This window comes from Lissotriton helveticus, chromosome 4_1, assembly GCF_964261635.1.
Source record: "Lissotriton helveticus chromosome 4_1, aLisHel1.1, whole genome shotgun sequence".
Lineage (NCBI taxonomy): Eukaryota > Metazoa > Chordata > Amphibia > Caudata > Salamandridae > Lissotriton > Lissotriton helveticus.
Genome location: NC_136063.1, coordinates 1,035,345,480 through 1,035,359,957, shown reverse-complemented (window position 1 = coordinate 1,035,359,957; position 14,478 = coordinate 1,035,345,480).

The window sequence follows — 14,478 nt, the reverse complement described above, 5'->3', positions numbered from 1 at the left end:
AATGTCATCCTGATTGCGGCAAGCAATTCATCATTAAATAGACTCTAGGATGTACAAAATACTGCTGCCCTTCTCAATAAGAACTCACCAGCCAGAACAGCCTCCCTCCCACTTGTACATCACCTTCATTGGCTACTGACACGTAAGATGGTTAGGTTCAAGATATGCTGCATTGTGCACAAAGCTTTGAATGGCAAAGGGCCTGGGTACTTAACTGAAAAACCTATCTGCTACCAGCCAAATAGATCCCTACGATCAAGAGAGAAATCCCTGCCCCTCACTCCCTGTGTTAGGAAATCTCACATGGGCGGAAAGGCTTTTTTCTATTTAGCCCCCTACTATTGGAATCAACTTCCGATTCATCTTGGTAAATGCTCAGAATATCTTGCGTTTAGAAAACTTCTTAATACTGAGCTTTTCCGAGCTGTGCTTACCTGGTCTGCACTAACGGCCATGCCTCATACAGCGTGGAGATATCCTTTAAGGGTAATTTGGGTACTTTATAAGTAAATAAATAAAAATAAATAAACATGGATAGAGTGATTTCCGACTAAAATATTCAGTGTGATAATTTGCTACTCTCCACCATGGGGAGAACTGCAAGCACCAAAATGATATTCCTTACATGATGCTTGTATTTATTGCTAAACTCTATATTCCCCATGGGATGAACAACTTTTAATGAGCTAGATGGGTTTATGATATCTATGTTCTGGGTTGGAAAAATCTTTAGGCTCCAATCCAACACATTGAGGCAGGACTGATAGGATGATGGTCTGGTACAAGCCAGCATAACTGTAGCGTGCAGTCAGATGATTAATGAAGGACGACATCTGGGACAAGAGGTTATTGAGGGAGTTTTGGAGTGTGAGAGTTTGTTTGGCCTGCTCATGATAGGGAGGTTAATGCAACCTGTAAGTGTGGTCTTAACAAACATTCAAATATACATTATGACATGTTTGTGGAAGGTAGAGTCTAATACCTTAATACCCTGGGATACCTTTACTGACAAGAACCATTTAGTTCATTCATAGAAGCACAAGAGACTTTCGAGGTTAGACAAGGCCCTTTCCATCAATATGCTAAGGTGGCTAAGACAGCCAGAGAAAATGGGCAGAGATTCTTAACACCTAAGCCTTCACCTATGCTTGAGGTAGTGTTGGAACTGAGGCATTGGAGCAGATTGGTCTCACAAATATATGGAGCAATGAAAGTAAACAGAAAAGGAGTATAACTGCCAGGGAAGCAGCATTGGAAGGATGATTTTATGGAACCTGTTAAAAATAAAGGATGAATGATGACCTGTTCTCAAGTCAAGAGAAACGAGTAATGTTAGATTGAAAGTGACACACTTTCATTTTCTATACCACACTTATGTGACCCTGTAGAAGCTCAAGAAAATATATCTGTTAGAAATGGGATTTCTTGTTGGCTAGGGCAGGTGCCTATGCCAGGCATAAACCACCACTCTAGTCAGGGCAAGGGAGTTGCACGCTGAAGACAACCCCTGCTCACCCCATTGGTAGCTTGGAACGAGCAGTCAGGCTTATTGCGCAGCACACTCACACAGCAGTGACACACTAGGTACACCACAAAAGACACCCCATACAATGTTATATAAAAATAGCCTTTGTATTACTCATAAAACACATTAGAACATAATCACATATATATACACTGTGCCCCCTGGCACTAGGTACTACTTTACAGGGGATTATATACATTACAGGGCTAATTGGGCCACTGTCATCACCATTAGAACACACAAGTAGTGAAAATAAAAACAACCAGTCTCTACTGGCAAGAGGCACTTAGCATAAATGCATTATGCATAAAACAGGAGGCATGAGGCACAAACATAATAGCGTACATCCTAAATCAATAGTGCGCCACAATAGCACTAATAAGGTGCACACATCACCTCATGATCTTACGCCCAACCAAAACATGGAGGCAATCTCCATTCCGTCTGGCCTTATCCTCGGGGCCCCATCTTGGGCTTCCCCGCAATGTCCTTTACCCAAAGGTCAGGGCTCTTCTAACACAAGGCTTCAAACCGGCCCGTACTATAATGGGAGCGAGGGTGCAACTCACCTATGTCTCTGTTTAGTAAACAAAATGCCCCGACTATTCAGCTGCCCGCAATCTGGCGGCGCAGCTATGGAAACAAGCAGGCACCAATAGTGTGCCTTGTAAACCCACCTCACCGGGGCTTCTCCTCTTCTTTTGCAGCTACCCGTGATCTGACGGTGTAGCTGTAAGCATACCCCTGCTCCCACAGTGCTCTGTACAGGCCCCATCCACCGAGGCCTCTCTTCTCCTCAGGCAACCGGGAAACAGGCAAGCGGTAGCCAGCGAGGCTCGGTCATCTCTGGTCAACATGCGGGGCTCTCACCGGCAACACAGGAGCCCCGCCCACCTTCATGCACAAACTTGCCTGACGTCCCTCTCCGTCAGTTCTGCTTAGAGAGTTGGCCTCTCCTCACTATTCAGCCCCGCCCACACTCAGGCACCGGGCACCTGACTTTCGGCGGCTTCCGGGACAGTTCCAGCAAAGTTGGAGCCCTCTTCTTGGGCTCTTGGAATGTAATTAAAAAGTGCCTGCCAAGCGCCTCGGAGGTGCAGTCACCGCACCTTTGCAGCACACACCCAAAAACGGGCTGACAAACCCCTCCTGACCGAGGGGGTAAACACAGTGCACAGCCTGTCTCCACCCTGGAGAAACCACCCACAGGCCAGACAGCGCTCTTCTTGTGTTGGGCGTGCCTTTCAGTGCACGGGCTCTCAATCTGCTGAAGGCAGGGGTAAAACTCCAGCGCTCTCCATGCGCTGAGTCCAAGGTCACCGGAATAAGAGCTGGGACCAGCTCACAGGGCCCTCTAGCAGAAGGGAAGTCCTTTGTGGCAGTTCCTCCTGGCGCCAAGCAGTCCTCTTCATCTAGATCCAAGTAAGCACCAACAGCCCATTTCCATGGAGTCACAGCCCCAATATGTATATCAGCAATGTCTTTGTTGTCCCCCAGTCACCCAGTTCTGGGGGGCACCTACATATTTCTTTTGTCAATGTAGGATCTGGCCCCATACACACCACAGGGGGGTGGAGCCAGCATTGTATAAGGCAGGCTCAGTCCTATTCAGGCCCAGGTGCTACTCCTCCTACTACTCCAAATGCATATTGTCCCATTCAACCTAGCGCTGACTCACCCAGCCACTCTGGAGCCACTGCATCTCCCTAGTTCCTGCCACTCAAGAGCCAGACATGCAATACACAACAGGCAGCCACCCAGACACATAGCACACAGAAATGCCCACTTCTAAAAGTGGCATTTCTAAAAAAGTGATAATAAATCTGCAAACACCATTACGCAGCATTTATTACCACTATTCCAAATATGTCAAACTTGACCACGCTATTTCTCTCATGTCAGGAATTACCACTGAAACACATAACAGGGAAGTCCTAATGCATTCCTATGTGAGGACAGCCTCACAGTAGTTGGAAACCAAAATGGTTGTTTGTCACTACCAGGACATGCCACCACACAGTTATGGCACATGTCCTATCTTTTACCTACAGCGCACCTTGCCCATATGGTTAGCTAGGGCCTACCTTAGGGGTGACTGATATGTAGAAAAGGGGAGTCACAGACTTGGCAACCACTTTATGTGCCATGTCACAGTGGCAGTAAACTGCGAGTGCGGGCCCTGCAATGGCAGAGGTCTGAGACAGGTTTGAAAGGCTACTTTGGTGGGTGGCTCAAGCAGCGCTGCAAGCCCACCAGTAGCATTTAAGTTACTGGCCCAGATATATAAGATACCACTTTACAAGGGACTGAGAGGTAAATTTAATATGCAAGTGTAGACCAATCTTACCAAGTTTACCATAGAGAGGACATGCATATTAACACAGAACAGCAGTGATAAAGTGCCCAGAGTCCTAAAACCAGCAACACCAGGCCAGAAGCAATACCAGAAGAAAGGCGAAAAGTTCAGGAATGACCCTGAGAAAAGGGCCAAGCCTAACAATATCCAAAAAGATTTCCCACCTGTCGAAGGTGTGGGGAGTTGGGGCTTTCTTGCTAATTATGACCTGATCCAATAGTGTGTAGCAATTGAATATATAAGGGGTTTACTACACCTAAAGCACTTTACGCAAGGCTGCACTTTCAAGCAAACTATTTCATGCATTCTCTTCAGTTCTTTGTGGTAGAGGAAATTGAGAGGTAATAGGAGATCTAATTAGTGGGGGTGTGGGGGAGGTATGTGAGCTCATACAGATGTTTAGTTAAATTAATAGTTGAGCTAGAAGAAGTTGGGTATTGTTAGGATGCAGGGGTGCAACTTTAAAAAAAGGAGAGTTTTGAAATGAGTTGTGTGCAAAATGCAGAAATACATAATTAGAGATTAGGGCAATCATGCAAGTGATTTAGTGAAGGTTGTGCCAGATAGAACAGACTTGCAGAGATGAGAAAGTGAGAAGAGTATCATATAAAAAGAAAAAGGTGAGATTATAATCAGAAATTTTAAGTAAGAATCAATTTTCCATATCTGATTTTATGAATATAGAGGACACTTCTCGAGACAGCATGCAAGATTCGAGACAGAAGCAATATTAATTATTATACTTATTTGAAGATATTGCTATATTTGGTACTTTTGAAAGCACCAGAATTGAATTAAATTTTGGTGATAACAATAAGAATGTATGGAAATATAAACAAGGAGACAAAACAGTAATCCGTTTTATTTACTATTGATGTAGATATATGTTTGGTGCATCCTTTCTGGGTTATATAAATATAGGTAAGGGTCATATATAGATTCATAATGCACAGAAGGAAAACACATGTTGGGGGTATACTCTACTCTCTCCCCTTTAGTCTGAAAGGGTCACTCTTTTGAGTTGGAATTTTATGTACTGCTGATTAGACTTCCTAATGTAATAACCCACTTACCTGAATCCCAGGTGGTTCTGATGTGTTGTCTTTGAAATCCTTGGCTTCCTCCTAAGGGCCCGTGCACGAGGTCAGGATATAACACTGCTTCAACCACAGGCCCCTCAGGGAAAGGAGGTTGGGGTTAGAAAGACAAGATGCTGCAGTTCTCCTCCATGGCAACTGTTTTTAACCTCGCAAGTTAACCCCTGAAATCTTGTATTGCACCAGTTAAGGAGGGCCTGTAAGGCACAAGGGAATAGGTGAGCACACAATCTTTAGGTCTTTTCCCCCCTTGAAGTATGTAGCCCATTAGTTGTGACCATACCTTAAACAAGTATCTACCGGACACTGTCATTCCCATGAATGAGTCTTCTGAACTCACTCAACTGGAGGTTGAAATCCTGCCAAGGTCTGAGCGGACATTAAGACTTGTAAAAAATGAGTTCCTGATGTTGTGCTTTGTAACTGGTCCATGACTCAGTGTGGTAAGGAGTAGATTTGTTTATGTGATATTAAAATCCTTGGGGACAGAAGGCCTATTTATAGCGTGGACACTTCAGGCCTGTCCAGCAAATAGCTGGGGTTTGACAGATCCCTGTCAGAGGAGATTAGATGTTACACTTAAAATTTTGCCCTGCAATGGAATTGTTCAGGAAGGCTACTGAGCTCTGAGCATTTAAAAAAAAATGCATATATTGATTGTGAACGAATATAGCTTGAAGCTGGAATTGTTCTTGATTTCTCTTTAATCTCTTTCTTCTTCTTGTTCTTTTTCAGAGACCATGGTTCAGCCAATAGCTTGAGACTACAGTGCATCGCAGGGGAGATGTGGAAATGTCAGGAGAAGAATCAATCATAGGAATTATGTGAGTGGTGAGCAGGGAGACCAAGCAATGCTAATGAGCTAAGGCAGTCTATTTATAGAACTTCCGGCCACTTACAGGGTACATGAATGTGGAAAAACACTGGAAGTTGCAAAAAGCTGAGTTGCATGATTTTAATTTGGCAAGAAGGGGTATAGAACATTCAATACAGCCTCAGGCAAGGTTCTGTTGATTGAAGCTGATTGTCAGGAACTTACATCAGCTGCCGTACCATTAAAGTAATTCATTTTGATTGTTTAACAGGTGCCCCTGCAGGGTTAATAGGAGGTTAAAGCCTTCTGAGGGATTCTGCTGCTCACTAGCTTTTTAGACAGTCTATATTTTGAAATGGCCAATGGTTGGTACTGCATCACTTGGGTGAACAGAACACAAAGCATTTCAATACAGAGAATAGATATGCCTATACAGAGGGTGGGGGAAGAATTGGGACATAGTTGATATCAAATTGATAGTTGTGCTGTTGCTGAGACCGTGAAAGTCATCCCTTCCAAAGGCCATCCAACAGTATGGGGTTTAGTGGGATGAAGTGCATGAAAGCGGCGTACTAGATAGGGAGCATGAACAAAAGATGCGGATTCCCATGAACCTTCTGAGGGATCGTAGCCCTTCCAATCAATCAGATAATATAATTTACATCAAAAGCTTCTACAGTCTACAATACATTAAACTTCATACTCCTGTTGTCCCTTTACCTGAACTAGTGGAGGAGGTGTAGCTCTGCAAGTGTTTGGATAAAAGGGTAGAAGGAATGAAACATGAAATACTTGGTAAATCATGTATTTTGGGGGTAGTCGCAACTTTACAGTAACTGGATTGATTATCTTAATGACTTCATGTGGGCCAATGAATCGTGGCTGTAAATTACATGGATTCTCTAATTGCAGGTGTCATGTGGATAGCCAAACCAAGTCTCATTCCTCTTACTTGGGAACTGGGGTACTATGCTTATCATCAAATGCCTTCATGATGGACTTAGCCTTAGCCAAGGTATTCCTGGCATGTTCATGAATTTTCCGTAGTTGTCCTAAATGTTCAGTGACAGAAGGGACTGAACTTGAAAGTGTTGGGGATTTTAGGGTGTTAGGCTGTGGCAAAGAAAAAGGGGTTGAATCCAGTGGCAGAGCGCGTATGGTTATTTTAGGCAAATGGTAAAGCTTGATCCCAATGCCTGGTAAAGGTGGGTAGGAGGCATAGAAGTGTGATCTCTAAGAATTGGTTAACTCATGCTGTTTGGCCGTCATTTCGGGGATGGAAGGCAGAGGAAGTGGTCACTTCTATACCTAGTTTGTTGAAGAGTACCTTCCAGGATTTTGAGTTGAATTGTTGGTCCACGGTTTGAAATAAGTTTGGATGTTAGACCATGCAATTTTACTATATTTATGAACACCTAGCTTAAATCATGGGCTGCTAACAGCTTTATAAAGGGTATAAAGTACACCATATTTGATAACATGTCCACTGCTACCAGGATTGTGATAAGAGTATTGTTCACTCAGAGATTTGTAATAAAATCCATACTTATGGTGTGCCAGGGTGCAGTTGGAATGGGCAAAGGTAGTTGAAGACCTGCACAGGTGATATGAGTGGGCTTGTTGTGGGCCCAGACTGGGCAGGTGCAACATACACCTTTATATCCTTAGACATATTTTCCCACCATAAATATTTTTTTGCAGAGCTCTAAAGTCTTGTCAGTCCTTGTGTGCCCAGCTAAAGTGGAGTAATGATTCCATTGAAATACCGTGTGCTACAATTAATCTGTGGATGTTCATTCTGTATGTCTTTTATGAAAGAGTTGACTTTAGTGACTGTGACTTGTCTTTTCATAGGAATAACACTGGGGGTCAGATGAAGGACTCAGGGCATTAGTATGTTCTGGTCTAGATAGAATATCTGACTAAATTTGTTTTGCAACTGGGTGATATGTGATAGTAAATTTGAAGTTACTTAAATAAATGGAGCAACTCCGTTTGGTGTGGGGTCAATGCCTTGACAGAACCGAAGAATTGTAAGTTCTTATGGTCAGAAAAAATTGTGCCCATATGTTTGGCACCTTGGAGATAATGTCGCCACTCGGCGAAGACGAATTTAATGACTAAGAGCTCTCTTTCATTGACCGTATAGTTTTGCTCTGCCAGAAGGAGTTTCTTAGAATAAAAGACTATGGGATGTAAATGATCAGTTTTTGGGTTCGTTCCTGATGAAACTCCTTACACGGTTATCTGCGCGGCGTTGGCCTCCACTTAGAAGGGCTGGTCTGGGTCTGTATGTTAGAATATTGGTGCTGTGGTTAATTTATTTTACAGAATGGCCAATGTCTGGTCAGCTGCTGGATACCAATTAAAGGCTTGATTTTTTCTTAATAAGTGTGTGATGGGCGCTACAATCTCCAAAAAGTGTGAAATGAATCAGCGATAAAAATGAGCACAAACCCAAGGATCTGCTGGAATTCTTTTACTGAAGTGGGGGCTGGCCAAGCTCTATTTGCTTCTACCTTTTTGGGATCCATAGTCATTACAGAGGGTGATAGGTAGTAACCTAAAAATTCTACCGATGAGAGAAAAAGGAACCTTTCTTCAATGTAATAAATTGGTAATTTTCCCTGAGTCATTGCAGGATTGAGTCTACATTTTGCACATAGTCAGGTTCAGAGTTGGAATAAATCAGTATGTCATCAATATATATGATAGTGCACAAGTCCAGAAATTCTCGGAGAACTTTTTTTATAAAATATTAGAATGCTGCTGGAGCATTACATAGGCCAAAGGGCATCACCATCACTCAAATAGTCCAAATTCAGTAGACTTGATAGGATCAAAAAAGTCATAAAGATCTAAATACTCCTTGGGTTGTCTTGGGACAACTTCTTCCTGAGTAAGGGCACAGTGTAAAGGTGTTTGAGTCTCTTGAGCTTCTTGGTAACAGGTGATGGCACACAGGGGGAGTCTAATGTGACTGTGCAAAGTACCCAATCTATTTTTGGGTGTGATATTCCAACCTAGGTATGCTCTGGATTATACCAAATTTGGGAGTGTCAATTAAGTCAAAAACTGGTGCGCATTGTCACAGACTAGATTCAGGGCCTCAGTTTGGTCGCAACTGGAGCCTGAGAACAGTTCAGAACAATCCAGTTTTAAAACTGGTTCTGATAGGTCAAAAAGTCCCGGTTGATCTGGAATCTATGGACACAGGTAATACATGCCTTGGTTGGGCTTTTAATAGCACTGTCAACCTAATGGTCAGGTAGCGAGAGACTCTATTTCCTACGCTGATAAAATATTGTGAAATTTGAGTTATTTCTCTCGACGTGATGATCTTGTTTCCCGACAAGGGCTCTAGTTTGCCTGTTCTTGATTGGAATGCTTCATACTGGCCAAGGTTTTGTTCTTCCTGGGTCTGTTAGTACATTCCCGGGAAAGTGCCTGCCCTTACCTAAATAAACGGTACAAAAGGGGGTGGTGATGGACAGAGCATCTGAACCAATCAAACACTCACACCCAGTCAAAAGATCTGGGTTTAATCGATCACCGTTCTTTAGCCCACTCTGCCACCCCAGTTCAGTCATGGCCATATGCAAATCAGTCTGACCCTGTGCCTCATGGGAACAGTCCAGCCCGAACTGCCAAGCCATGCCTTCCCTGGGCCGGAAACAAGCTTCCGAGGACCGGTTTCTGGCATTACAGCCGTCTTCAGCCCGGCTTGCTTGAATCCAGTGGCAAAGTGAGCAAGGGACTCACGTCTGAGCATACCCTGCCACACTTAGGGCGGCCAAAGCGGTACAAAAGGAAGTGGTGATGGACGGAGCATCTGAACCAATCAAACACTCACACCCAGTCAAAAGATCTGGGTTTAATCCATCACCATTCTTTAGCCCACTCTGCCACCCCAGTTCAGTCATGACCATATGCAAATCAGTCTGACCCTGTGCCTCATGGGAACAGTCCAGCCCGAACTGCCAAGCCATGCCTTCCCTGGAGCGGAAACAAGCTTCCGAGGACCAGATACTGGCATTACAGCCGTCTTCAGCCCGGCTTGCTTGAATCCAGTGGCAAAGTGAGCAAGGGACTCACGTGTGAGCATACCCTGCCACACTTAGGGCGGCCAAAGCGGTACAAAAGGGGGTGGTGATGGACGGAGCATCTGAATCAATCAAACACTGACACCCAGTCAAAAGATCTGGGTTTAATCCATCACCGTTCTTTAGCCCACTCTGCTACCCCAGTTCAGTCATGGCCATATGCAAATCAGTCTGACCCTGTGCCTCATGGGAACAGTCCAGCCTGAACTGCCAAGCCATGCCTTCCCTTGACTGGAAACAAGCTTCCGAGGACCGGTTTCTGGCATTACAGCCATCTTCAGCCCGGCTTGCTTGAATCCAGTGGCAAAGTGAGCAAGGGACTCACGTCTGAGCATACCCTGCCACACTTAATGCGGCCAAAGCGGTAAAAAAGGGGGTGGTGATGGACGGAGCATCTGAACCAATCAAACACTCACACCCAGTATAAAGATCTGGGTTTAATCCATCACCGTTCTTTAGCCCACTCTGCCACCCCAGTTCAGTCATGGCCATATGCAAATCAGTCTGACCCTGTGCCTCATGGGAACAGTCCAGCCCGAACTGCCAAGCCATGCCTTCCCTTGACCAGAAACAAGCTTCCGAGGACCGGTTTCTGGCATTACAGCCGTCTTCAGCCCGGCTTGCTTGAATCCGGTGGCAAAGTGAGCAAGGGACTCACGTCTGAGCATACCCTGCCACACTTAGGGCGGCCAAAGCGGTACAAAAGGGGGTGGTGATGGACGGAGCATCTGAATCAATCAAACACTCACACCCAGTCAAAAGATCTGGGTTTAATCCATCACCGTTCTTTAGCCCACTCTGCCACCCCAGTTCAGTCATGGCCATATGCAAATCAGTCTGACCTTGTGCCTCATGGGAACAGTCCAGCCCGAACTGCCAAGCCATGCCTTCCCTGGACCGGAAACAAGCTACCGAGGACCGGTTTCTGGCATTAGAGCCGTCTTCAGCCCGGCTTGCTTGAATCCAGTGGCAAAGAGAGCAAGGGACTCACGTCTGAGCATACCCTGCCACACTTAGGGCGGCCAAAGCGGTACAAAAGGGGGTGGTGATGGACGGAGCATCTGAACCAATCAAACACTCACACCCAGTCAAAAGATCTGGGTTTAATCCATCACCGTTCTTTAGCCCACTCTGCCACCCCAGTCCAGTCATGGCCATATGCAAATCTGTCGGACCCTGTGCCTCAAGGGAACAGTCCAGCCCGAACTGCCAAGCCATGCCTTCCCTGGACCGGAAATAGGCTTCCGAGGACCGGTTTCTGGCATTACAGCCGTCTTCAGCCCAGCTTGCTTGAATCCAGAGGCAAAGTGAGCAAGGGACTCACGTCTGAGCATACCCTGCCACACTTAGGGCGGCCAAAGCGGTACAAAAGGGGGGGTGATGGACGGAGCATCTGAACCAATCAAACACTCACACCCAGTCAAAAGATCTGGGTTTAATCCATCACCGTTCTTTAGTCCACTCTGCCACCCCAGTTCAGTCATTGCCATATGCAAATCAGTCTGACCCTGTGCCTCATGGGAACAGTCCAGCCCGAACTGCCAAGCCATGCCTTCCCTGGACCGGAAACAAGCTTCCGAGGACCGGTTTCTGGCATTACAGCCGTCTTCAGCCCGGCTTGCTTGAATCCAGTGGCAAAGAGAGCAAGGGACTCACGTCTGAGCATACCCTGCCACACTTAGGGCGGCCAAAGTGGTACAAAAGGGGGTGGTGATGGACGGAGCATCTGAACCAATCAAACACTCACACCCAGTCAAAAGATCTGGGTTTAATCCATCACCGTTCTTTAGCCCACTCTGCCACCCCAGTTCAGTCATGGCCATATGCAAATCAGTCTGACCCTGTGCCTCATGGGAACAGTCCAGCCCGAACTGCCAAGCCATGCCTTCCCTTGACCGGAAACAAGCTTCCGAGGACCGGTTTCTGGCATTACAGCCGTCTTCAGCCCGGCTTGCTTGAATCCGGTGGCAAAGTGAGCAAGGGACTCACGTCTGAGCATACCCTGCCACACTTAGGGCGGCCAAAGTGGTACAAAAGGGGGTGGTGATGGACGGAGCATCTGAACCAATCAAACACTCACACCCAGTCAAAAGATCTGGGTTTAATCCATCACCGTTCTTTAGCCCACTCTGCCACCCCAGTTCAGTCATGGCCATACGCAAATCAGTCTGACCTTGTGCCTCATGGGAACAGTCCAGCCCGAACTGCCAAGCCATGCCTTCCCTGGACCGGAAACAAGCTTCCGAGGACCGGTTTCTGGCATTACAGCCGTCTTCAGCCCGGCTTGCTTGATTCCAGTGGCAAAGTGAGCAAGGGACTCACGTCTGAGCATACCCTGCCACACTTAGGGCGGCCAAAGCGGTACAAAAGGGGGTGGTGATGGACAGAACATCTGAACCAATCAAACACTCACACCCAGTCAAAAGATCTGGGTTTAATCCATCACCGTTCTTTAGCCCACTCTGCCACCCCAGTTCAGTCATTACCATATGCAAATCAGTCTGACCCTGTGCCTCATGGGAACAGTCCAGCCAGAACTGCCAAGCCATGCCTTCCCTGGACCGGAAACAAGCTTCCGAGGACCGGTTTCTGGCATTACAGCCGTCTTCAGGCCGGCTTGCTTGAATCCAGTGGCAAAGTGAGCAAGGGACTCACGTCTGAGCATACCCTGCCACACTTAGGGCGGCCAAAGCGGTACAAAAGGGGGTGGTGATGGACGGAGCATCTGAACCAATCAAACACTCACACCCAGTCAAAAGATCTGGGTTTAATCCATCACCGTTCTTTAGCCCACTCTGCCACCCCAGTTCAGTCATGGCCATATGCAAATCAGTCTGACCCTGTTCCTCATGGGAACAGTCCAGCCCGAACTGCCGAGCCATGCCTTGCCTGGATCGGAAACAAGCTTCCGAGGACCCGTTTCTGGCATTACAGCCGTCTTCAGCCCGGCTTGCTTGAATCCAGTGGCAAAGTGAGCAAGGGACTCACGTCTGAGCATACCCTGCCACACTTAGGGCGGCCAAAGTGGTACAAAAGGGGGTGGTGATGGACGGAGCATCTGCACCAATCAAACACTCACACCCAGTCAAAAGATCTGGGTTTTATCATCCATCACCGCTCTTTAGCCCACTCTGCCACCCCAGTTCAGTCATGGCCATATGCAAAACAGTTTGACACTGTTCCTCATGGGAACAGTCCAGCCCGAACTGCCAAGCCATGCCTTCCCTGGACCGGAAACAAGCTTCCGAGGACCCGTTTCTGGCATTACAGCCGTCTTCAGCCCGGCTTGCTTGAATCCAGTGGCAAAGTGAGCAAGGGACTCACGTCTGAGCATACCCTGCCACACTTAGGGCGGCCAAAGCGGTACAAAAGGGGGTGGTGATGGACGGAGCATCTGAACCAATCAAACACTCACACCCAGTCAAAAGATCTGGGTTTAATCCATCACCGTTCTTTAGTCCACTCTGCCACCCCAGTTCAGTCATTGCCATATGCAAATCAGTCTGACCCTGTGCCTCATGGGAACAGTCCAGCCCGAACTGCCAAGCCATGCCTTCCCTTGACCAGAAACAAGCTTCCGAGGACCGGTTTCTGGCATTACAGCCGTCTTCAGCCCGGCTTGCTTGAATCCGGTGGCAAAGTGAACAAGGGACTCACGTCTGAGCATACCCTGACACACTTAGGGCAGCCAAAGCGGTACAAAAGGGGGTGGTGATGGACGGAGCATCTGAACCAATCAAACACTCACACCCTGTCAAAAGATCTGGGTTTAATCCATCACCGTTCTTTAGCCCACTCTGCCACCCCAGTTCAGTCATGGCCATATGCAAATCAGTCTGACCTTGTGCCTCATGGGAACAGTCCAGCCCGAACTGCCAAGCCATGCCTTCCCTGGACCGGAAACAAGCTTCCGAGGACCGGTTTCTGGCATTACAGCCGTCTTCAGCCCGGCTTGCTTGAATCCAGTGGCAAAGAGAGCAAGGGACTCACGTCTGAGCATACCCTGCCACACTTAGGGCGGCCAAAGCGGTACAAAAGGGGGTGGTGATGGACGGAGCATCTGAACCAATCAAACACTCACACCCAGTCAAAAGATCTGGGTTTAATCCATCACCGTTCTTTAGCCCACTCTGCCACCCCAGTTCAGTCATGGCCTTATGCAAATCAGTCTGACCTTGTGCCTCATGGGACAGTCCAGCCCGAACTGCCAAGCCATGCCTTCCCTGGACCGGAAACAAGCTTCAGAGGACCGGTTTCTGGCATTACAGCCATCTTCAGCCCGGCTTGCTTGAATCCAGTGGCAAAGAGAGCAAGGGACTCACGTCTGAGCATACCCTGCCACACTTAGGGCGGCCAAAGCGGTACAAAAGGGGGTGGTGATGGATGGAGCATCTGAACCAATCAAACACTCACACCCAGTCAAAAGATCTGGGTTTAATCCATCACCGTTCTTTAGCCCACTCTGCCACCCCAGTCCAGTCATGGCCATATGCAAATCTGTCTGACCCTGTGCCTCAAGGGAACAGTCCAGCCCGAACTGCCAAGCCATGCCTTCCCTTGACCGGAAACAAGCTTCCGAGGAC